This window comes from Monodelphis domestica, chromosome 4 (genome assembly GCF_027887165.1).
Source record: "Monodelphis domestica isolate mMonDom1 chromosome 4, mMonDom1.pri, whole genome shotgun sequence".
NCBI lineage: Eukaryota > Metazoa > Chordata > Mammalia > Didelphimorphia > Didelphidae > Monodelphis > Monodelphis domestica.
The window spans coordinates 194,132,886-194,158,801 of NC_077230.1; the positions used below are offsets into that span (position 1 = coordinate 194,132,886).

Consider the following 25,916-nt stretch of genomic DNA (forward strand, 5'->3'; position numbering starts at 1 on the left):
GGTAGCTGGCTAAGACCACCAAAGACCTTCCCCTGAGAGCAGCTACACTTGAGACCCCAAGAGGCCGAAGAGAGCAGACCTTGTGTGAGGAGATAGTGCAGAGAAGGGCTGCAAACAATAGAATCTTTCTTTTTGTTTTAATCCCTTCCCTTCTGACTTGTAATCTGGCTCATCTGGAACTCAATACTGAGTATTGGTTCCAAAACAGAAAAGCAATAAGGGCTAGGTTAAGTGACTTGCCCACGGTGATATAGCTAGGAAGTATCTGAGGTCATATTTGAGCCCAGGACTTTTACCTACAAAACTTGCTTTTTATCTGTTGATCCACCCAATTGCCCCTCTTTAGTACATTTTCAAAGGGCATAAAATGGAGGGCTTCACCATCACCATTGTCTTTGCTGCCCAGCTCTCCCATATAATAATATTCAAAAAGTCTTTCTCCTTGGCTAATTAAACCAGAGCAAATTAAGACTTGAGAACATCTGCCTTCTCTCTCTTGTCAGTTATCATCATTCAATTCACCCCGAGCAGTGTTTATATCCCCTCTTGGATCATCCTTAATTTGTTCCATTCACATGGCTCGGATCTGCAGGTCTTGAATTACTTATTTGAGTGCACACCTCATCTCTAGACGCAGCTAGCTAGTTGGTTCAATGGACAGAAGGTTGGGGTGGCAGTCAGAAAGATCTCGGCATGACCCTAGCTAAATCATTTACTCCTGTCCAAGTCACTTTCTTTGTCTATAAAAAGGGAAAGATACCAACTCTCAGGGTTGGTTTTGCTGCTGTTTTGTTATTCAATTGTTTTCAGTTGTATTTGATTCTGCACGTTCCTATTGGGGTTTTCTTGGCAAAGATGCTGGACTGATTTCCCATTTCCTTCTCCAGTTTAAACGGAGGCAAGCAAAGTTAAGTGACTTAGCAAGAAACACAAAACTAAGTGTCTGAAGCTGGATTTGAACTCAGGTCTTCCTAACTGCAGACTCTGACATTCTATCCATTAATACTTGTAAAATGCTTTGTACATCTTAAAGTACTATAGAAATGCTAATATTGTTATTTTCTTTTTTAAATAAAGAATAATTATCTTGAGAGCAGGATTTCATTGGGTTGTAATGGGAATCGGGTGGTATAATGAAATAAGCACTAACCTTGTAGTCATAAGATTTGAGTTCAAGATTCACTTCATGTATTTGCTGGTTATGTAAATGTCTTCAAGCCACTTAAACTCAGCTGCCTGAACTGAAAGTAGGGATAATATTATGTTACATACTTCAAAGAAAAGTTATGAAAAGAAATGCTTTCTACAACTTAGTGCTTTAAATAAATGTGAATTATCATTATTATACATTTTCTCCCCTGTGGGGCCATACAAAAACTAGGCATTCAATACATATGTATTTATTTAATTGAATTAGGTTGTTCCTTTTTATCTGTCAGTGTGGAGCTATCCTCTGTACAAACTTCTACCTCATTCAAAGGAGCTAATATTCGCAAAACACTTAGCATGATGCCTGGCACAGAATAAACATGTATTATTCTCTCCCCCCTCCCCTTCTGATGTCTTTCCTCCACAGAGTGCTGGGGGGTAGAGAGCAAGGCAATAATTGGATGAAACTTGTCCGTCATCACTTCCAAAATATTTATTTTCCTTAAATTGCCCATATTATATCATGAAGTAATATCATCCAAAATGCTCCATCAGCGTCTGTTCTCTGCTGTCCAAGCCATTAAACATTATAATTAATACAGTAACTTTGATTTCAATGTTCTCACTCCTACGGCAACGAGTCATTAATTTTACAAATGGCAACAGGCTTGCTTCTTCATTATGTCCCATTTTCATGGTGACCTTCGACTATTTCAAAGGGCACTTGACCTAAAGGTCCGTACATTTGCTACACTGGCTCCTAATCAAAGGCAAATACCTCTGGATGATCGCAAGAATATCAAGACACTATTAGAGGTTCAGAAGATGAGGGGGAAAGTACTGGAGTATAATGTACTGTAAGGCCATAAAGAATTCATAAAGCAAATGGTTTAGTGTGATTGCACGCATACCACTGTAAGCTTTGTTTATTTTAGCAAACAGCATGATGGATAAGTAGCTCTTGATTTCTTTCCTCCTGAGAGCATGCCTCCTATCTGCCCCCCTTTACCTTCAGAGCCTAGGAAATCAGATATACATTCCCTTTTCCCATTGTTGTCCTCTCCCATCCAAGCCACACCTGGTTTTCACAGGTGCTATGACAAGGAAATTAATTACACACACCTTGAACTGAGCATCTAGTCCCCTATGGCAGGAACAAAAAATCCCCAGAGTCTCTGTGCTTGGCTCATCCCCACTCCACCTGGAATGCCCTGGACCGTGACCCTGCCAATGGCTGCCTGGCCAATTATGCCGAGGGCCATGGCTGCCCTGCACCTGCGTGTGAGAGGAGCGGGATTCTTCATGCGTGGAGCCTCACTTGGATGCCTGCCTTGAGCCTCCTTGGGTGCTTTTGTTTTCTTTCTTGTCCATGCCCAAGGGAAGAGTTGGGAACTCTTCTGGTTGTGTCATGTGGCAGAAGTACGGAGAATGCCAGCCGCGGATCACAATGCTGTGCCCTTGTGGTCATGTTGTCTTTTTGCCTGTTGTATATTTGTATGAACATCTGATACATTGGCCTCAGGTATCTTTGCCCATCAGCCTCTGGTCTAAGCTAAATGGCTGCCAAGACGGCAAGAGGGCATCAGTACGTAATTTCTCCATCATGGAATAATTAGCAGGGGGCAGCAAGGCGGCTCAGGAGGTTGAGATCTAGAGAGGGGAGATCCTGGATTCAAATTTCTCCTCAGGCATGGCATCTCTGTGTGACCCTCTGCAAGTCCCTTAACCTCCATGAACGAGCCCTTCCCACTTTTCTGCCTTGGAACCAACACACAACATTGATTCTAAGATAAAAGGTAAGGGTTAAAACAATGAAGTAATTAGCGGAGATTAGGAAAATTAGGCAAAGTCAAGGGAGGATAAAGTCTGTCATATGCTCATACGTATGTACAATAGACATCCTGACAGTGTAATCACAGGGCACAGAATTGTGGCTCCCTGGCTGGCACCCAGCATTCCTGCCGGTGGTGCTTCTCCTGAATACACGGCTCTATGGTAGGGAGGTCTTGGACTGGCTGACGCTGTAGAGCTGCATCTCCTCTCAGTACTAATTCTAATGCTAATGTGAGTATTAGTAATAGTGAGCATTTATATTGCACTTTAATATTTGCCAAATGCTTGGCATATATTATCTCAGTCGATCCTCACAACAAATATGGGACATGGAAGCTATTATTATTCTCATTTTACAAGTAAAGAAATGGAAATAGAAAGAGATGAAGGTACTCGCCTATGATTAGAAAGCTAATACAAGCATACTTTCCACATCACAACTTTCCCTGTTGGGTTTTGATATTTTTGCAGGTTAGAATGAGATATCAAATGGGAATTTGGGGGAGTTTTATGGTAGCTGCAGATGACATACAAATGGCAGGAGATGACATAGAAAAAGTTTAGAGATGTGTACTATGTGAAAATATACACACAGTATTCTACTGTACAGTATGTGTATAGTATATGCAGTGTTCTATAGCATCAGTATATTTTATCTTTTAATACCATAAATATATGCAATTTCTTTTACTGTAAATACCCCATAAAAGAAAAAGAAACAATTCAGACTTGCTCTCTGGTACAAAGGGGGAGCCAAAAAAGTTTACTTAGATTTTACAGATCGTGGGGTCGCTGTGCCCATATCCTCCCTGTCCCTCCATGAAGGGATACCTGCAATTGTCTAAGGTGGGATTTTAACTCAGGCCTTCCTTACTCCCACATTTGAACTCTTCCCATAAGGCTGCTGAATAATACCTAATATTTATATAGCACTTTGAGGTTTGCAAAACACTTGATATATAGCATCTCATTTTATCTTCTCAATAGAGCTATAAGGGAGATAGTATGATTATCTCCATTTTATTGTTGAAGAAACTGGGACTCAAAGGCTAAAAAATTTGCCAAGGGCCACACAGCTAAGAAGTATATGAGGTAAGATTCAAACTTAGTTCTTCTTTCTTCCAAGAAAGAAATACTGGAGCCTATTAGACCCAAGGCCTAATAAGAATAAGGAAAAATATATTCATTCAAATATGAATTGATATTTAAAATATTTATTCAATGACTATTCTATTTTTTTAAACTACTCTGTGCTCAGCACCATGGTAGGCTTTGGAGATAATACAAAATTTGAAAAGACATAGTCCCCAACCTCATGAAGCTTATAGTTTTGTTCATATGATACACAGAGTGACATAATATAGAATAATGCATCCTAATTGATTTAATTCAATACACATTTATTAAGTACCAGAGAAAAGCACCATGGCAGGGTCTGGTGATAGGAGGCCAAAAAGTGAACCATTACTTATACTTTAGGCATTTACATTCTACTGTTGGGTTAACGATGGACTATAAATACTCTGGATGCTCAGTGCATACTTGAGGCTGTGCACTGAACAAGGATCAATTTCAGAAGCAAATAGCAGTTATGTGGCTCTGACCCCCAGAGCAAAGTGGCATATCAATTCCATCCTTGAACCCAGTCTGAAGCCTGCATCAAAATAATTAGGAGGGAATCCCAGACCAGTCTTAGACATTCCACCTACTAGTACATAGAGCTAAGTCTTAGCATAAAGTTTGAAGTTAAGAAGCAGGCTGAAAAAAAAGAGGAAACAAATAAACAAAAAGAATCCCACCATAAGAAGCTATGATAGCAACAGGGGTGGTGATGAAAATAAAAACCCAGGAGAAAAGGATAATTCCAAAATATTTACATGCAAATCCTCAAAGGAAAACACAATTTGGGCACAAGTTCAACTATACTTCCTAAAAGAGATCAAACTTAAAACACAAATTAAAAACATTTTTTTTTGTAATTGAATTGACTAGAAGGAAAAAAAAAGTTACTTGGATGAATGACTTGAAAAAAGAAATTAACAGTATAGTTCAATAGATACAAAATTTTATCCATTCATTGAAATCCTTTTAAATTAGAATTGTGGGGCATGTAGCTAGGTGTTTCAGTGGATAGAGAACCAAGCCTAGAACGGGATGTCCTGGGTTCAAATTTGAGCTCAGATACTTTCTAGCTGTGTGACCACAGGCAAGTCACTTAACTCCCATTGCTCAACACTTACCATTCTTTCTTAGAACTGATACACAATAATGATTCAAAGACAGAATATAAGAGGTTTTTTTTTTAATTAGAATAAGCCACATAGAAGATAATGACTACACAAGACAACTAGAAATAATAAAGTAAAGTTGAAATACTGAAAAGAAAGAAATTATAAGGCTTCTCATAATAAAAACAACTGACCTAGAAAACAAGTTGAAGTGATTTCAGAATCGTTAGACATGAATAGATGCATAGTGAATGAAATAAGCAGATCCCAGAAAACAATATACAAAATTATAACACCTTCTCTAAAAACTCACAAGTGAATTCACAAAATTATAAAGGTCAAGCATGACTGAAATTGTGAATCATGCTTGAGAGAAGTAATTGGTATGAGAGGACACTCCCAACCCATCCCTCTATGGAAGTGGGAGATTCACAGATGTTACATATTACACAGGTATTCAGGCTTTTTTGATGTATTGGTTTATTTCACTGTTTTTTTTACATCTTTATCCTTTTTGTCATCAAAATCCTACTTATTATATAAGATAACTAGAGGTACAAAAGATTGATAGCCTCAAAGAAGGTTGAGAAGAGGAAAGAGACGAAAAGGAAAAAGAGAAGTGGTATGCGAAGTCAGAAAAGGGAAAAGTCATTGCTGATTGGATGGGGAAGGATCAGAAAAGACTTCATTTTAAGGAAATAGAGAAGAGAGAACTAAATCAATGGTGAGGATGAAGTCAAAGATAACTTCAGCACTTTGAACTTGTCCTGGAAATACCACTACTAGATCTGTATCTCAAAGAGATCAAAGAAAGGAAGGTAGAATGGTGGGAGGAGGAAGAGCGTGGGTTGCAGAACATCAGAAAATGATTATTAAAAATTATGTCAACACATAATCTGAAAAAAGAGAAAAGAAAAAGAATTTTGAACACAAGAGACTGAGGGAAGAGTGGTACCCCTGACTTTCGGTAAATAAATACGTATTAAACACCCACTTTATGCCAGGCACTGTGTTAAGTGCAGGAGCTCACAGACTAATGGGAGACTACATGAAAATTACTCTGAACAAACAAGTTATACATAGGATAAACTGGAAATAATCAACAATGTGAAGAGACTATAATTGCCAGAGTTTGGGAAAGGCTTCTCATGAAAGGTGTGATTTAAACTGAAACTTGAAGGAAGTTAAGAAAGCCATGAGGTGGTGGAAAGGAGAGAGGATAGCCAGTGAAAATGCCTAGAGCTGGGAGACTGAGTGTCTTGTTCAAGGAGTAACCAGGAGGCCAGCATCACTTCTACCTGGTTGGATATAAGGTTCAAAAAAACTAGAAAGGTATGGGAAAACTTGTTATGAAGAGTAGATGGCAGGGAGCCACATAATTTATTGTATGGAGGCTGAGTGTTAGACACAGTCAGAACTACCTTTGAGGAAGATCACTTCTAGCTGAGTTGTGATATAAAATGAGGTCTAAGGACATTACTGCAATATTACTCCTATTGCATAATATTTGTTACATTGCAATCTTTTGCACTGAAGCAATGGGAAATATATCATGACAGGATGATTTTTTTTATTCTGATAGTAGAGACATAACGGCTCAACCACAGACCAAAAGTTCTTTTTAAAAGTTCTTTTTAATGTTTCATTTGATCTTCTCAACTAATTGTTAAGTACAAATATTATACTTATTTTATAGAATTGGAATTTGGAAATTGAGAAATAAAAACAGCTAGTTAGTGAAAAATCAATTTTTTTTAAAATTTCTGGGTTTTTTTTATTTTTTTTTTACCTACCACACTATTAAAAAAAAAAAGCTGACCATTCTCTCACTGGGAAGGCTGCTTGGTACAGTGATCAAAGCACTACCTCAGGAATTCTATTGGCACAATCCAATCCCACCTCTGCTACTTACTCCCTGTGTGATCTTGAGCAGGTTATTTTTATTTCATTGAGAGAGTTCAGTTTTTCAACTGTAAAATGAAGAAATTAGACTGAGAAGCCTTCTCGGTCTATATATGTAATCTTCTGAATCCCAGTCTACTTCATGATCAGCAAGAGACTAGCCAATATAGTGGCAAAGAAGACATGATCTTCGCATTATCCCAAGTTTGCATAGTTCAGGAATTTACCAGTTTATGTCTGACCTAATCTGAATAATTAAAGAAATACCAGTTATCTACTCCAAATGTTAGAAATTTCTGCCACATACACTTGGGAGAAGTTTTCACTTAAAGCATGAAAGTATATTAAATTTACCCAAGGTTCTACTACAGACATTATTCTATTTGTAGGGAGACTTTTAGGACAGGCTGAGCATTAAAAGTAAAGAAAAAAAATCAAGATCTGAATGAAATTTCAAAAAGTATAAAATGTGTGGCATTAAAAATACACGTATCTCATTGGAACAAACCAAAGGAGGCAATTTAATGGTCTACTGAGTTGTATGTCATCATCCCCTGGTGAGGTCCCCTTTGTAGTACCATTCCATCACCTCTTTACATGTTAGCTCTTTAATCAATTGTTACAGAGCTCCAGGATTCTGTGGAGTGGGATCTAAAAATAACAAACTTCTCCCCGAATCTGGTCCACACTGGAGTGAGCCCTCTCTTTAACAGTATTGCCAAAGATCCAAAGCAGTGGTACTTTGAAAGAAGAGGATGGGGATGCTTAGAAGAGGAGGAGAGGACCAGTAGCCTCCGAGTTCAGAGACTGCGCGATGCTCCATCTCCCTGAAAAGTCAGTAGGTTATCCTGGTAGCAGTATCATTATGAATGAAGCCTTGTTTTAGATTTTCTTCAAGTAAAACATCAAAATTGATCCTGGGTCTGGAAGGGCATAATCACTGAGACATGGCTAATAAAAAGAAAAGATCGCACTTGGTGGAAACAGAACCTTTTGATTAAGAGGATGTGCACAACTATGTGGAAATGTATGACAGAAGGATAAAGCTGCTTATATTTGGATGATTCCCAAAGCTATGTCCTCACTAGTGGTGCAGGTAATGAGTAAGATGTGTTTCCCTTTTCCTGTTTGCTTCATAGGGCAGCTAGTGGGTGGAGGGAAGGACCTGGAGTCAAGAAGGCTCCTCCTCCTCAGGTCAAATCTGACCTCAGACACTTACTCACTGTGTGACTCTGGCCAAGTCATTTAACCCAATGTGGGTTTTTAAATTAATAATCAATAACTATTATATTTTATAAAGGTTTTATTAATAATAACTAAAACAAAAGAACTGCCTGATTTCAGCCAGGTCATAGGAGAGAGAGAGAGAGAGAGAGAGAGAGAGAGAGAGAGAGAGAGAGAGAGAGAGAGAGAGAGAGAGAGAGAGAGAGAGAGAGAGAGAAATAGAGAGAGAGAGAGAGAGAGAGAGAGAGAGAGAGAGAGAGAGAGAGAGAGAGAGAGAGAGAAAGAGAGGAGTTTCAGCCACTTAAATACAATCAAGCAAAATGGGGGGATGCAGGAAAATGGAATTTTGGGAAATACTAAGGGACTTCTGGGAGATGAAGTCCAAAGGCTCAAAATCTCCATTTATATATCAATTAGACCCAGTTCTTCATTTGTAAAATGACTGGAGAAGGAAAACTCTGAATGACAGAATACATGGTTGGGTGTAAGATGTAAGAAGCCTGGAAAGTTGATGGTATGGGAGGTGGCAGGTGATAAAGAGTTTTGAATAACAAACAGAGGATCTCAAATTTTGGTCCTGCAGGTGATTAGAGTCACAAAGAGTTGGACACAACTAAAATGACTGAACAACAATGACAACAACAATTTACTTCATACACATACATGCATATATACATACAATGTGCATATGTATACTGTTATCTATATAAGCTATATACATATGTCCTTTTTTGTATTTTTATTTGAATTATATACACATTAAGGATGACTCAGAGATCTTGGTACAGTTTTAAATGACCAAAATTGCATATATATGTGTACATGTATATATGTTTGTATGTAGGTATATGTATATTATATGTGTATTTATGCATGTATCTATCCATATCCTAAATGTCTTTTCCATTAAATCTTTACATATAGAGGGGAAAATCTAAAAATTTAAGTTTAATTTTTAATCTTGAAAGTACATTACGACTTCTGGAACACCTATATTATCTTCTATTAAAATGTGAACTCAATAAATCCCAGGGGCTCCCCTATCACCTACAGGACCAAAATTTGAGATCCTCTATTTGTCATTCAAAGCTCTTTATCACCTGCCATTTTCCATACCACCAACTTTCCAGTCTTCTTATCCTTTACACCCATTCATGTATTCTGCAATCCAATGGCAAAGACTTCTGTACTGTTCCTGGAACAAGATACTCCATCTCCTGACTCCAGGCATTTTTATTGGCTGTTGTCCATGCCTAAAATAGCCTCCCTTTCCATCTCTGCTTCTTGTCTTCTCTGGCTTTCTCCAAGTCTCAGCTAACTGCCCCCCCCCCCTGTAAGTGGCCTTTTTTGATTCCCTCATGATTCTAGCTTCTTCCCTCTGTGGATTATTATCAATTTATCCCCTATATATTTGTATTTTACTATTTGCATGTTGCTTGGTTTGTGAGCTCCATGAGATCAGGTACCATTTTATACCTTTCTTTGAATCTGCAGCATTTAACACAGCACCTGGTACTTAGTAGATATTTAATAAATATTTATTGACTGATTTGACAGCTTTCACTGTCTTGCTTTTCTATTTGTATCCTCAGTGCTTGGCACGAAGCTTTACATGTGATAAGTACTTACTAGACTCCTTTTGATGTATTCTTTCATTCTTCCATTGAATGTCTCCTACTATGTGACCAATACTGTGTGAGGTCCTGGGAACATGAATAAAAAGAAAAGGACAATTTCCATCCTTAAGCAGAATACATTAATTTCCATTATGCATTTCTTAAGTTTAGATTTTTAAGCCATAAACACATATGTAAATCAATCAACTAATCAAACCATTAATTAAATACAGGGTAGTTAGGGATCAAAAGCACTAGCAGTTAGAAGGAATCAGGGAAAGCTTCATAGAAAGTACCTGAGAGTCCTTAAAGGTCATCTCTCAGAATCCTTTCATGTTATCGTTTAGGAAAGTAAGGGCTTTGGCTTAAATGCATCTCGCTTTTAGTACCACCATGCTATAGACGTTTACTTAATAGGGATGCTAATTAATGAACCCTTAGTGTTACCTAATTTCAAACATGAATCAGATGTGAATCTGGAATGAAACTGAATAATACTCATAATCATCTTCGGTTTTCCCACTTTGGTCTTTACTCTTGTAATTGGTTACCAGTCACTTTTAGGCAGCAACTTACATATGGTCCTATTACATAGTGGGGCAGCTAGGTGGTGAAATGGATAAAACTGGACTTAGAATCAGGAAGACTCATCTTCATGAGTTCAAAGCCACCAGCCATGTGACCCTGGGCAAGTCACTTAACTGTTTGCCCGTTTCCTTACCTGTAAAATGAGCTAGAGAAGGAAATGGCAAACGACTTGAGTATCTGTGCTAAGAAAACTCCAAAAGGCATCACAAACAGATGGACATGACTGAAAATGACCGACTGTTACAGCTGGTTACCAGTTACTTTTTTTTGTAGTAACCTACATATAGGCAGAGGATTATATAAGTTTGGAACATTGATTGCATGTGCTGCTGCTAGTACTAAAAAAAAAAAAAAAGAGTTAGCGGGGCTTTAATCGATTGTACAGACTGATATAAAAACAACTATTTAAGATGCCAAGTGTTTTATGAAAGATGGAAGCCTGCTGAATCCAGTATCAGGAAGACCTGGGAGTCAGGGGTTCTCTTTTTAGTCCTGGTTCACACAGTGCCGAGGTGGGTAGTCTGAGGTGATTTTTATAACCTTTCTTCAGCAAAAGCAGAACTGAGAGTCACCTTTTGGGGAGGTATGGTGAGAATTAACATTTGCAAAGTGCCTTGAGATAGACATGCACAGCCATAATTTTTCCCCTGCAAAATGTTGTCTCAAGTCATCATCACTCCTAGCCTTTTCAGTTAGCAATCCGTAACTCTGTCACCCATCCATGCCAACTCCCCTCCTCCCCCTTGCTGCCCTTATTTCTTATATTGCTGAGTTATGAAGAAACAGTTTTCCCTTGCTGTATCCGACAGCCTTTATATACTGATAGACCTGTTAAGTCCTGTTCTCTTGGCTGTCAGGAAAATTCCCGAATGACACTCTAATGAACTCCAGGAGTAAGCGGTCAGCATATCTTAATCCTAGTTCATCACAGCTACTTTCTGTCTTTCCTACAAGGCTTTAAAACATTTACCAGTTGACACCAGAGGAGAAAAGTGCTGTCTCAGTAGAGGATACATGCAGCCTTTACATTTATAATGAAGAGACATTCCTTGAAGGGGATGCTCACCAGTGAGCTTATGGAAGGCTCAAAGCATTTAGATGGTTCAACATAGGAAGGCACAAAATAATCACCTGACCTGGTGGTGGGAGGTTGTTGATTTTTAAAGAATATGCCATTTTTCAATTATTTTTAAAATAATATTTAATCATGTGGAAATCCTGTCACAAAGACTGTGAATGATTCATCCTTAGAAATAAATGGTACTATAAATGACATGGATAGTAATGCTGAAAATTATATTTAAAACTTAAGTCTTCTTCCCCAGTTAATTTTATTAATTATATAGTATATATATATTAAAATTATATGCTATATTACACATGACATCACCGTTAAAGAGCCTGCCTTAAATCCAGGAAGACCTCCATCCAAGTCTTACCTCTGATCTGTTATCACAAAGGGCAAGTCACTTAGTCAATTTACAATTCCTTATCCAATGCTATAATAATGATAATAATGATAATAATAATAGCTAATATTTGTTTAGTGCTTACTATTAGCCAGGTGCTGTGTTGAGTGCTTTTTAATTATCTCATTTGATCCACAGAATAACCCTGAGAGGTGAATGCTACTTTTATCACAGATGAGGAAACTTAGACACAGAGGCTAAGTGATTTGCCCAGAGACACACAGCTAATATATCTGAGGCCAGATATGATCTCATATCTTCCTAACTTCAGGCTCAATACAGCTGTGACACCTAGTCCTGAAGTCACCAAGAATTGATAAAGGGAATTTCATCATCTAGGAATTCCCTATACAGGTAAAATCATGGATCCAGTCTTATTCTTATTCCTAATTATAATAGTAATTGTGTGCAAAAATAGACACAATCTTCTAAGGCAGTATGGGTAACAGATGGACTGTTAGAGCTGGAGTCTAAAAAATCTAGGTTCAAATTTTGCCTCTATCAGTATTGGGTAACAGATGGACTGTTGGACATGGAGTCTGAAAGATCTGGGTTCAAATTTTGCCTCTATCATTTATTGACTGGCTGTATGCTTTTCCTTGGGAAAGTCACATCATATTACCTCATGATATCTCAAGTCCTTCTTAGGCATTAACTTACTAAGCCACAGATGAGTCGAGATCTGCCTTATTGGAGGAAGTTCCTACATTGACTTCTTCCTTATGCTTCCAAAGTCACAGAGTGCTGGATCTGAAAGCAAAAAGACCTGAGTTTCAATCTGATCTCAGAAACTTACTAGCTATGTGATCCAAGGCAATTCACTCAACTTTGTTTGCCTCATGCCCTTCATGTATAAAATAAGCTGGAGACAGAAATGGCAAAAACTTCTAGTATCTTTGCCAAGAAAATCCTAAATGGTGCCACAAAGACTCAAAAAGAGTCAGTAAGACCTAGGTTTGAATCCTGCCTCTGACCCTTATTACTTGTGTGACCATGAGCAAATCCCTTAACTGCTTTGAGCTACAAGTATTTAATCTATAAAATGAGGATATTAATAAAAGCAAAGGCCTCCACCTCATAGGATTATTGTAAGGCTTAGATGAGGTAATATACACGAGTGTTTTGCAAAATTTAGACCATACAACTATCAACTATAATTATTATATTCTCCCCTTATTCAAAGTCAGTCCTTCTGTCGATGCCCAGTTCAGATCCAACCTTTTCTGTGACACCTTCTCTACTGTTCAAATGAAATCTATGTATGTCCATATCGGTTGGCTAGAGGTATGGACATGCAGCTCATGGTGAGTATTATGATAAATAATCTAGTATCTAGTACAACTCTCCAAAAAGTATATTGTGATTTCTACTTGGAGGGAAGATGGAGGTGGGCTGTGTGGCTGGGAGCTTGTTTCTTCCCTCATCAACTTCAAGGGGGATATCAAAATAAATTTATAACTATCTGCTCCCTCAAGAATTATTAATTTAATAGTATGACTTTATTTAAAGTGAGGCAGTTCAAAACAGAAATCAATTCTATGCTCATTTGTAAAGGGGAATTTAACGCTCAAATTGTACTCACCAGTTTAGTCGCTCCACCCAAACTATGGTTATGCAAAAGACTGTCATAAACAGCCAAAAGTAAGTAAAGCAACTTCTCCAAGCAAAATTTCAAACAGAAACTGGAGTTGTAGTGTTTAAAATATACCAGAACATACATGAGTAAATGAGTTCTTTCCTGGGAGGGAAATGAGATCTTATCCCACACTAAGAAAGGGAACCTGATCTTCCCAAGTCAAAGTCTCTGGAGTCTTTAAGGAGGCAAAACTAGAACTATTGAGGACCCGGATCATCCTCCTTGTATAAAGCTTCCAAAACCTTTTTATGTGTCTCTCTCCCAAAGAATGTCTGGAGCCATGTCTGTCTCTCCCCTTTGACACCAACTTCTCTCCTGACTGCACAACTGCATATAATGCCCCTGGCTTAGTTGGTTATCTAAACACTAATTAAAAACTTCTTATTCCAAACTACATCCATACATTCCTTGCCTATAGTCAGTCAACCAGCATTCATTAAGTGCCCACTATGTAGCAGGCACTATGCTAAGCAATAGGAATGAGAAGAATTGCAAAAGACTATCCCTGTTCTCAAAAAGTTTACAGCTGTTGTCTGTTAAGTGGTTCCACTATCGGCCATAAATTCTGTTCTTTCTGCATAAGGTGATATCTAATCTTAATTAGGTAAAATATCATCTATTGTGCCAAAACTGTGCTATATTTACTGTCCAAGAGTTATAGTAGTCAGATGAGTTCAAACTTAGTCTCTGTTTATAAACTATATATGAACATTCAAATCAGTCTATCACAAATGCAGTAGGCATCTTTTAAATGCCAGACACTGTACTAAGCACTGGGAAAAAAATATAACAATGAGAATAGTCCTAGAACTCAAGGAATTTAGATACTACCAGGGCAAATCAAATATTGGGACCAAATTTCTTTTTATCCCTCAGTGATATGTTAACATCTCCACAACATAAAGTAGGGTATTAAGGAAGAAAATAGATCAAGAAAATGTATGCTGTAAATTGCCTTAATTCTTTGTTATAGGTTCCTTTGTGTCCAGGTCCTGCTCCCTTCTACTCCTACCTTCAACCACCCCTTTAGGTAATCAAACTGATTGATGTCTCTAGGCTCCATACTTTGAGGTACCTCCTAAGCAATGACTTAGAGAGGTAATTAGAATCCACCAACTAGTGGGTTAAAAAAACAAACAAACAGGGCTTAATTCTCTGCAGTTTTCATGCTCAACAGAAGAAGTAAAAGAAAATTAATTAAAATATATATTTTAAAAATCACTGTGTAACATAAGTTCCCAGCATCCTTTTTGAGACACAGCTATCCCAAACCACTGTCAGCATCCCCAAATCAGTTCCTAGATACATTTTCTATGACTAGACAATCTCTCTCATTATGAGGTGAAATCCTCCTCAGTGCTGGATTGAAGTGTTCTTAAAGTTTTTCCATTTATGACTAAAGTGTCCTTAATCTGCTTTCTTATTCATGGTCACAAGAAGTGTCATAGTCAAGTCAATTTAGAAACTCAGTAGCCACCTATGTCTCTCAATGCCACTTCATTTTCACTAACAGCTCTACAGCACAATAATCTCCAAAGCTTTCTGATCATGCACTTTTATTCTTAAATTTTCCTTTTCATGGTATGTATACCTGGAGGAATCATGGATTTCCCCAAAGACGGCAGTGCAGCTGCTGCCGTGGGTTAGGTTATAATTGTCTTGAGGCATCAATCCATAGTTAAGAAGGGAGAAGGTTGGAAGATCTCATAGTACTGGGAGAAAGTATTGAACTGTAGTAGGTAACAGGTAAGTGTCATTATGTAAGAAACAAGTCCTATGGTTGACTATAGTAGAGAGAGAGTGAGATTCCACCCACATCTGATGATAAATCACTTATCCTTTGTGGTAAAGCCTCAATCCCTTTGGCATCACGCCATGCCATCCTTCTCCACTTTGGGGATGATTGTTTTAGTGGGTGGCAGCTTCCAGTCTTACTTTCTAGTCATTTCCTGACCTGACTGTTCATCAGCTGAGCAGTTTAGAAATCTGACCACTTTGTACAGTTTTCCTTCATTAGTGGGGTAGTGCAAAGTAGTCAAGAGCAAGTTAGGCAGAAAGGGAAAATTCTTCAGCTATCATTACTTCATGAGCCAACTTGAATAAACTCCTTTGAAAATCCCTGCTGGCCAGTAGCTCTTGGCATTCCTGCCCTAGCATTTTTGGCTTTCTTGTCTCCCTGTCATTATGGGTGGGCTTAACCTGAAACACAGCTTCAACACGTTGTCAAACAGGGAATAGAAAGGAGGCTCTCCATACATAAAAACCTAAGGGCAAGATCTAAGAACAGGAATCCCCAATTTTGTGTGTGTTAAAGAGCTTTTCTTCTCACTTAAAACTTCATAGTTAATGGAGATATCTGGTCTTACATGCTATATTCATCAGAATCAGAGACAAGGCTGTCCATGAACTTTTTTGAAACACTTACCTTCCATCTTAGAATTAATACTATATATTAGTTCAAGGAAGAAGGGCAGTAAAAGCTAGATAATGGGGGAGGGGTAAGTGACTTAACCAGAGTCACACAGCTAAAAAGTGCCTGAGGTCAGATTTTTAACCCAGAATCTCCTGTCTTTAGTCCTGTCCCTCAAACCACTGAGCCACTTTGCTGCCCCCTGTCCATGGACTTTTGGGAGTCTACCTCCTAGTTTATTAGTATTTCTAGTATTGAGGCAGACAGTTGCCTCTATCCATCATCATTAAAATTAACACTTGAAATACCACTGAAGCAAAAAGTAGAAACTAGGAGGCTACTTATGTGATACTACTTATGTGATAAACCATCAGAGAGCTCTTCCTTGGAGAGATAAGGGTTCAGAGTAAAATCATATAGAAAAGAGAATTAGCAGCAAAAACACAGACACTCGTAGTCACTGTATTTGTGGATAAAAGCACATCTATTTAGTGTTTTTAGATGTAAAAATATATTATTCACAAATGCCCTGTGAGGCTATTTTTTTTTACCTTAAATATAAAGAAACTGAGACGCAGAGAATTTAATTGACATGTCCACAATCACACAGCCAGCAAATGTGAGAGTTGTGCTTTAAATCAATATTTCTATGAAATCTAGATCAAATGACATGAAAATTATGTAGCTACTACATACCTACGGACCCAGATGTAAAAACTCAAGTTGTAAAATGAGACAAACATTTTTGGACATGGCTGAAATGGGAACTTCTTTTACTAGACTGATATTTTATTACAAGTGGTCTTCCCCCCTCAGTTTAGAGAGAAGGAAGAGAATTGTAAAAAGGGAGTAGGAATAGGTTTTCCAACCTAAAAGAAGAAACAGAAGAAAGATTAAAAAAATCATGAGAACAGCTTTGCAAGTGGCTTCTTGAATTCATTATATAAAGGACAACAAGTTCTATATAGCAAATATGTACAGTTTTCTGTTTATTAGATTCAAAGTAAAAGAAAAAAATTGGTATCTATCAATGATATGGAGGTGATTCTAAAGTAAATAAATATGAAAAAAATAAACAATACATAGAAAATTTAAAAAGTCAAATCAGGATGACATTATTTCTGAAAGTGGGACACAAGGATTATATTATATAAGTGGATATTAGTAAAATGGGTAAAATTGTTGAAGAGAGATTCAAGATGGTTAATAAGACTTCTTTTTAAGGACATTAATTACAATATTTCTTCATCAATGAGTCCTCGAATCTCTTTTTGAAGCTAAATTACTACATTTTATAAGGTGAGTATTTGTAATTGTGTTTCTCCATTGGAAAAAACTGGCTCATATCATAACCAAATAATATAAAGGAGGATCAGATAGCTACATATCATTTTATTCCAGGATCCTGAGAGATGCCTAGTTAATTTTATTTACGAAGTAAGACTTCTTGGCTGCCACAACATCCGGCATAGAGATGGGCCAAGATGAGCCAATCCAGAAAGATAAATGTGTTTTCTGCTCTGTGTACCACTTTCTCTGTTGCCTCACTTCCCCAGTTCTCCTGCCACAGTTGTTCTAGCCAGCAATAACTAGCAATGTATAGAGCAGATTAAAAACCCAAGAGTTATGAGAGTGTGCTTGGTTTGAACTAATGAACAGATTTTTCCCTTGATTTGTAAATCTTGCTATTCATATTTAGGGAAATGACTGGCAGCGAATAAATTTGAAACGTCAAATTGTCATTTTTACAGTCACTTTTCTGGCCATAAGCACATATTAATTAGTGCAGTGGCAGTTTCAAATGTTGACAGTCTGCCAATTAGCACTGTTCTGCTTCTGGTTGAGGAGGAAAAATTAGAGCTAGAAGATGTTAGGAATGTGAGTACAAACAGTTCCAGACTAGTTTGTGTGTCCTGGGTGCTTACTTCCACATGGGTACTTAATTCTCCTGCATAGAATATTCTCCCCAACCCCCATCCATATTTTCTCTGTTCGTTCACATTTGTCTTATCCCTCCTTATTTAATTTAATTTCTCTTTTGCATTGCTTTTATTCACCTAAATTTCACCATTCAAGATATGTTTCCAGTCCTACCTCCCCTATGAAATCTTTCTTGACAATTAAAATCTTCTTAGGCCTTTCTCTTTTTCTGGATAACTTTTTAACCTGTTGTCTTTAGCAAACAACTGAAAATGTCATTCTGTAGTCTTGTTAACCAATAATTTGTGTGTGTAAGTTTATCCTTCTTAACTAATATAGTAGGAAAAGGATGAATAGTCTTTTAACCTGACTGAATATTATGACTAGATAAATTGTTCTGTTGAAAGCCTATTCCACACACACACACACACACACACACACACACACACACAATCTGTCAATCTTACTCTCTCTCTCTCTGTCAGTATCTCTTTTGCAGTGTCTATTTCTCTGTGTCTCTGTGTCTGTCTGTCTGTCTCTCTCAGCTACTATAAAAGCTATCCTAAATTCAAGATCTTTTATGGCAATTACCACTCACAGCTATAGTTTCTGAGCCCCCACCAATGTGTTTCATTTACTAATCCAAACAGAGGATTCACTAATTCAAAGTAAAAGACCTAGAGTAAAACAATATAGCAAAACAAATGATGAGAAAGATGTCTCCTGTATATATGTGTGTGTATTAGTATATTTTCTCAGAGATGGTGTAGAGGACACAGAGGATACACATGATTCTCAAACACACAGTATGAAGGCAAACAGTTTGATATAAGTTATGCATGTGCTTGCATGCAAAACATATTTCTTTATTAATCATGTTTTGAAAGAAAATGTTTTTAAAATTGCAAGAAAAATCAAGTTTTAAAAATGCATATGGGACTTTCAGGTAAACATGGAAGCAGCAGAGACCCAGGACTCTTCCTCTCCTCACCACCTACCAATATAGACTACCTCAAAAGGCCATAAAAATCAAATTCATATTAATGAAGGGACTCTACAGTAGGGTTCAGCATTGAAGATGGGATTTGGGCATTTTCACACTATAAGGGGGTAAAATAGCTTCCACCAAAATGTGAGCTGATCAACCATCCCCCACCCCACCTACAGAACCAGAGTCAGAGCCAGTGAGGTAGAATCAGTGAGTGAGTGAGGGGCATCTCTAGAGCAAGAGGGGGGGCACCTCTAGGTCCTTGACAACTGATTAGCTTCCCCTGAGAGCAGCTAGACCTGAGACCCCAGCAAGCTAAAGAGCTCAGACCTTGTTATCCACACAAAGATAGTGAGGAGAAAAGCAGTAAATAGTAGAAGCTGCAGAGACTCAAGAGGTGGCCTCAGGCAAAAACCACACTCCTTAGCTACATACACAGAGAGTCTGCCCTCCTCCTTCTAATTGAAAGGGATAGAAAAACCACCATAGTGATGGCAAACAATGCCCAGAAAAAACAACTTCCCCACAAAGAGAAAAAGAAGAAGAAGGCATTGACCATGGATATAAAAATTGGAGGAAAAATCCAGACTACAGAGGAAATAGCAGAAGAGGATATACAAATAAATGTATCCAAACCTTCCCCCCAAAAAGGAAATTGGCCATAAGCTCTTGAGGATTTTAAACCATAACTTATCAAAAAGATTGAAGGATTTTGGCAAGAAAAGAGGGAAATAGTCCAAAAAGAAAATAACAATTTAAATGACAGGAACTCCCAATTAGAGAAACTACTGGAAGCCATGAAAAGCAGGATAGACCAAAGAGAAAAGGAAAATCAAAAGATTATAGCAGAAAACCAGTCCTTAAATACCAGTAATAGGCAGTTGGAAGACAACGATCTTGCAAAACAGCAAGAATTAACAAAGCAAAGTCAAAACACTGACAAAATAGAAGTAAACATAAATATCTCACTGAAAGATTATAGACCATGAGAATCAGTCTTAAAGAGACAATTTGAGAATCATTGGTCTACCTGAAAACTCAGAAACAAACCGAAATCTTGACATCATACTACAAGAAATTATCCAAGAAAGCTGCCCTTATGTTCTTGAACAACAGAGCAAAATAGACATTGAAAGAGTTCATAGAACAGCCTCTACACTAAATCCTCAAAAGACAACCCTAAGAATGTAGTAGCTATATTCAAGAGCTTCCAAGATAAAGAGAAAATTTTACAAGAAGCCAAAAAGAGACAATTTAGATATCAAGGAGAACCAAGTAGGATTATACAAGACCTGGCAGCTTCCACACTGATGGACCTCAAGGCTTGGAATATGATATTCAGAAAGGCAAGAGAACTGGGTCTTCCACTAAAGATCACCTATCAATCAAAACTGAATATATACTTCCAGGGCGAAGTATGGGCATTCAACAAAATAGAAGATGTACAAGTATTTGTAAAGAAAAGAACAGAACTAAGTGGAAAGTTTGATATCCAAACAAAAATCAAGAGAAGCATGAAAAGTTAAATAAGAAAGAGAGGGGAGAGGGGGAAATGTTTTTTATTTAAATTTTCTTCTTAAATGGCTTCAATAAGTTCAAATTGTTTATATTAATCTGTGGGAAAATATTATGCATAACTCTCAAAAATTATATTCACTATAATAGTAATTAGGAGAATCATTCATAGGTAAAGATTGGGGTAATAAGGCGTATAAGATGATATGCAAAAAGAAAAAGAAAAAGGGAAGTGGCAAATAGGAAGATGACACCAAGAAAAACCTGAATGAATAAGATAAATAAGATAATCTATATCACACAAAAAGGTGCATGGTAAGAAGAGGGGCAGAATACTGTTATAAGAAGGAGAGGAAGAGAGTGCTAATAGGTAATACTTAAACCTTACTCTCAGTGAAATCAATTCCGACAGGGAAGAGTATCTAGAACTATTGGGGCATCAAATTTATCTTGCCATATAGGGAAAGTGAGAAGGGAAAACAGGGTTGGGGGAGACAGGTGGGGAGTACAAAAAGGGAGGAAGAGAGATTGGGGAGCAAACTTAACAGGACCTAAAATAAAAATTATAATATAATATAATATAAAAATAAATAATATAATATAATATAAAAATAATATAATAAAATAAGAAGGGAACAAAAAGGGACAGGGCAGAAAGGGAAGTATAATAAGGATGGGGATTAATGGGACTGATTAAAAATAAACCACTGGTTTAAAGGGATATATAGCAAAAGAAGAAAGGGCAGAACTAGGAGAGGATATCAAAATGTTGGGGAACAGACAAACAGCAAACATAACTTTGAATGTTAATGGGATTAACTCACCCATAAAATGAAAGCAAATAGGAGAGTGGATTAGAAACCAAAATCCTACCATATGTTGTCTACAAGAAACACAATTGAGGTGGGTAGAAACTCACAGGGTTAGAATTAAAATTGGAGCAAAATCTATTGAACCTTAACTGTGAAAAACAAGGTAGGAGTTGCAATCATGATATCTGGCAAAGCCAAAGTAAAAATAGATATGATTAAAAGAGATAGAGAAGGTAATTACATCCTGATAAAAAGCAGTATAGACAATGAGGAAATATAAGTACTCAATATGTATGCACCAAATGGTATAGCATCCAAAATTCTAAAGAATAAACTAGTGGAACTGAAGGAGGAAATAGATGGTAAAACTATACTAGTGGGAGACCTGATCTTTCCTCTGTCAAATCTAGATAGATCAAACCAAAAAATGAATAAGAAAGAAGTAAGATATGTGAATGAAATCTTAGAAAAATTAGAGTTAATAGCTATTTGGAGAAAATAAATAGGGAACAAAAAGAATACACCTTTTCAGCAGCACATGGTACATTCGCAAAGACTGACCATGTACCAGGGCATAAAAACATGGCAAACAAATTCAGAAAAGCATAAATAATAAATGTAACATTTTCAGATCATAATTCAATAAGATAATAATTAGTAAGGGTATATGGAGAATCATAAAAATTTAATTAAAAATTAAATAATATGATTCTCCAAAATTGGTTGAAGGACAAATCATAAAAACAATTAATAATTTCATTGAAAAGAATGACTATAAATGAGACATACTTTCAAAATCTATGGAATGCAGTTAAAACAGTACTCGGGGAAATTTATATCCTTGAGTTCATATATTAACAAATTAGGGAGGGCAGAGGTTAATGAATAGAACTTGCAAATCAAAAAACTTGAAAGTGAATAAATTAAAAATCCCCGGATGAAAACTAAATTAGAGATCTTAAAAATAAAAGGAGAAATTAATAAAAATCAAATATGAAAGAACTATTGAATTAATAAATAAGATTAGAAGCTGGTATTTTGAAAAAACAAATAAAATTGACAAAGTACTGGTCAATCTAATAAAAAAGGGGAAAGAAGAAAATTAAATTAATAGTATCAAAGATGAAAAGGGAGACCTCACCTCTTATGAACAGGAAATTAAGGCAATCATTTAAAATGATTTTATATTGTGAGAAAATTTGGCAGCTCAGTTTACGTTTTTGTGCAAGCTTTACCTCCGTCTTATAGTGTGGCAATGTTCAAACACCACATACCTTTATTTCTGTGGGGTACTGGAGAGACCCTCCGTTCTTCCAAAGATGATTTTATGCTCTTTTGAGGTAGTTCATTTCGTTCGGTGCCAGGGAGAGGAAGCGATTCACGTCTAGGTTGCAGCCATGTTTATCCAGAAGTCCCCTGATTTTTTGAAAAAGAAAGATTTTTAAACTATGCAAAAGAAAAAATTACAAAATGTAAAATAAATAATTTTGATTACATTAAATTAAAAAGGGTTTGTATAAAAACAATGCAATCAAAACAAGAAGGGAAGCAACAAATTGGGGGGAAAATCTTCATAACAAAAACCTCTGACAAAGATTTAATTACTCAAATTTGTAAAGAGCTAAATCAATTGTACAAAAAATTAAGTCATTCCCCAATTGATAAATGGACAAGGGATGTGAATAGGCAATTTTCAAATAAAGAAATCAAAACTATTAATAAGTACCTTTAAAAAGTGTTCTAAATCTCTTATAATCAGAGAAATGCAAAGCAAAATAACTCTGAGGTACCACCTCACACCCAGCAGATTGGCTTACATGACAGCAAAGGAAAGTAATGAATATTGGAGGGGATGTGGCAAAATTGGGGCATAATGCATTGCTGGTGGAGTTGTGAATTGATTATGCCCCCAAAGAGATAATAAGGAAAAAGACTGAGCTCTTTGTGGTGGCAAAAAATTTGAAAATGAGGGAATGCCCTCCAATTGGGGAATGGCTGAACAAATTGTGCTTTTTGTTGATGATGAAATACTATTGCGCTCAAAGTAATAATGATCTGTAGGAATTCTATGTGAACTGAAACAACCTCCAGGAATTGATGCAGAGTGAGAGAAGCAGAACCAGGAGAACATTGTACACAGAGACCGATATACTGTGGCACAATCGAATGAAATGGACCTCTCTAGTAGTAGCAATGCAATGATCCAGATTAATTTGGAGGGATTTATGAGAAAGAATACTATCCACATCCAAAGGAAGAACTATGGGAGTAGAAACACAGAAGAAATACAAGTGCTTGATCACATTGGTCAACGGGGATATGATTGGGGATATAGACTCTAAATTATCATCCTAGTGAAAACATCAACAATATGGAAATAGGTTTTGATCAGGGACACATGGAAAAGCCAGTGGAATTTTGTGTCGGCTACTGGAGGGACTGGGGAAGAAGAGGGAAAGAACATGACTCTTGTAACCAAGGAAAAAGATTCTAAATTGACTAATTAAATACATTTTTCAAAAAAAAATAAAAATGCATATAACCAGCAAACACTCTGATACAGGAAAATTCATATATACTACTAGAGAACTACTGGTGTCTTTTAGTTTGTCTTTGCTGTACTCTGCTACTATCTTCTGTGCATCTGTACTCTATTTTTTCAACTTCTTTGCTGAATTCCTGTGTTCTCTTCCAAAGTCAGCTAGACTATAACTGTGATGAGACTTTTTCTACAAAGAAAGAAGGCTCCTAGGCTAGAGAGCCCAAAGTGAAAAAAAAAGAAGGGAAATATATATATATATATAGTGATGCCAGTCCTATTCAGATTGTTCTTTAGAAAATCACCTAAGAATTTTAAGTCTATCTTTTTATCATTTGCTGCTGCTACTACAGAACTTTCAAACTGAAACTCTTTTCTGAGTCCAAAATAACTTTTAATTCCTACTATTCCTATGCCAGTAGGATATATGTGTATATATATATATATATATATATATATATATATATATGCCTATATAATTCCTATGCCAGTAACCAAATTGACCTTGGAAGCCTACTAAGCAAACTGAAAAGGGACTGTATGAGCTGATGTCAGGAAATCATTCACAACTCCATAATATCCCTGGTTACTGAGGAGACCTGAGGAAAGTGGGTGATGCTGATTAAAATACTCACTCTATTTCTCTCTAGCTACCAAAATCTCCGTACTACTTATACTTATAAAACATTAGAACAATAATATAATTTTATATTATTTATTATATATATTATCTATAGATATTTAGGTATCTTATTATATAATTTTATAACACTGGATCATCCTTAAGTATGCATACACAGCATCCTTCTCTCCCTAGCTAATATTCTCTAAGACAGAAGTTCTTAAATGTTTTTGTGCTACAGATTCCTTTGGCTGTTTTGTTAAGCCTAAATACAAAATAATAATTATCATTAAACATTATTTCTCAGAATAATTATTTCAAATGAATAAAACAAAACAATATTCTAAGATCTAAGGTTAATGAAAATAAAGACATATTTTTAAAAATCATGCAATGTCCCAGTCTCACTGAAAACCATTCATGGAGTCTATGAACCCAGGTCAAAAACCCCTGCTTTAACCAACAAAGAACATTTCTACAAGGCTGACTCTGTTATCCAAGTAGGTTAGAAATACCAGGAGACTACATGTTAGTAAATTCAGACACCAGAGAATCCTTACTACTTCCTTCTCGTTGTGGCAATGGTAATTCTTTGGAAAGGGTAGTTGAAAAATCAATTCCTGGTGGCACCATAGGAGATGCTTCTAATGCTTCTGCTATTGTCAAGTCAGCACACCTTTGAATTCAATCCACATGGTAATGAAACAAGAGACCTAATAGTATGATGAGAATAAATGCCAAATCCAAATAGAACCAGATCTCTACAGGCCACATACTGACATAAAAAACCCACAAATTCATATTATCTATGTTGTATTGTATTTTTCTTCCCATATTTAAATATTTCCCTGTTGTATTTTAACACATTTCAATTCACAAAGCAGTTCATGGGGAAAGTGTGACACCTATGATATAAATTATATTCTTACCTATCTTTTCAGTTTTCAGCTTGGAGATATTCAGGCTGAGCGGATAATAGGCTTAGGATTTCATAGCTAGTAAATAGCAGAGCTTGGTACTGAAACCAAATGTCCTAGGAAGAAATTACAAAGAACAGAAAAGCAAAGCTTTCTCTAGATTGGGAAAGTTATGGGATGACTTCAAGAAACATAGCAATCATAAACAGGACTGGTAATAACTAAACAACATATGTTCATTTTGTAGATCCTTAATCTTAAAATTCCTTAATCTTAAGAAATTTGTCATTGAGCCAGTTTTTTTTTAAGTGAAGAAACAGGTTAATGAAGAGAAAATTCCTCAAGTGTTTCTCTCAATTTATTCTTATACTATCTTTTATTTTTTATATTATCCTTTCATAAATATGATGATGACAGTTTATATAATAACCACAAAGTCCTTACACTCAATTGAAGCAAAAGTCAACCCATATAAAAAAATGTTTAATTATCCCTGACTTTTGGACAATGGGCATAGAATTATTATTGTTGCAGCAAGGATTCTTTTA

General features: G+C 36.5%; 1 long non-coding RNA gene across 1 annotated transcript; it reads right to left on the reverse strand.

Annotated features, from left to right (window-relative positions):
* Nucleotides 1-1,098: 1,098 nt before the first annotated feature.
* On the reverse strand, nt 1,099-25,808 carry LOC103096739 (uncharacterized). The gene is made up of 4 exons (XR_467715.3): nt 25,381-25,808; nt 22,565-22,706; nt 9,966-10,039; nt 1,099-1,241 (listed from the first exon to the last, which is right to left on the reverse strand). It is a non-coding gene; the product is annotated as an uncharacterized LOC103096739 (long non-coding RNA).
* Between the last annotated feature and the right edge of the window lie 108 nt (nt 25,809-25,916).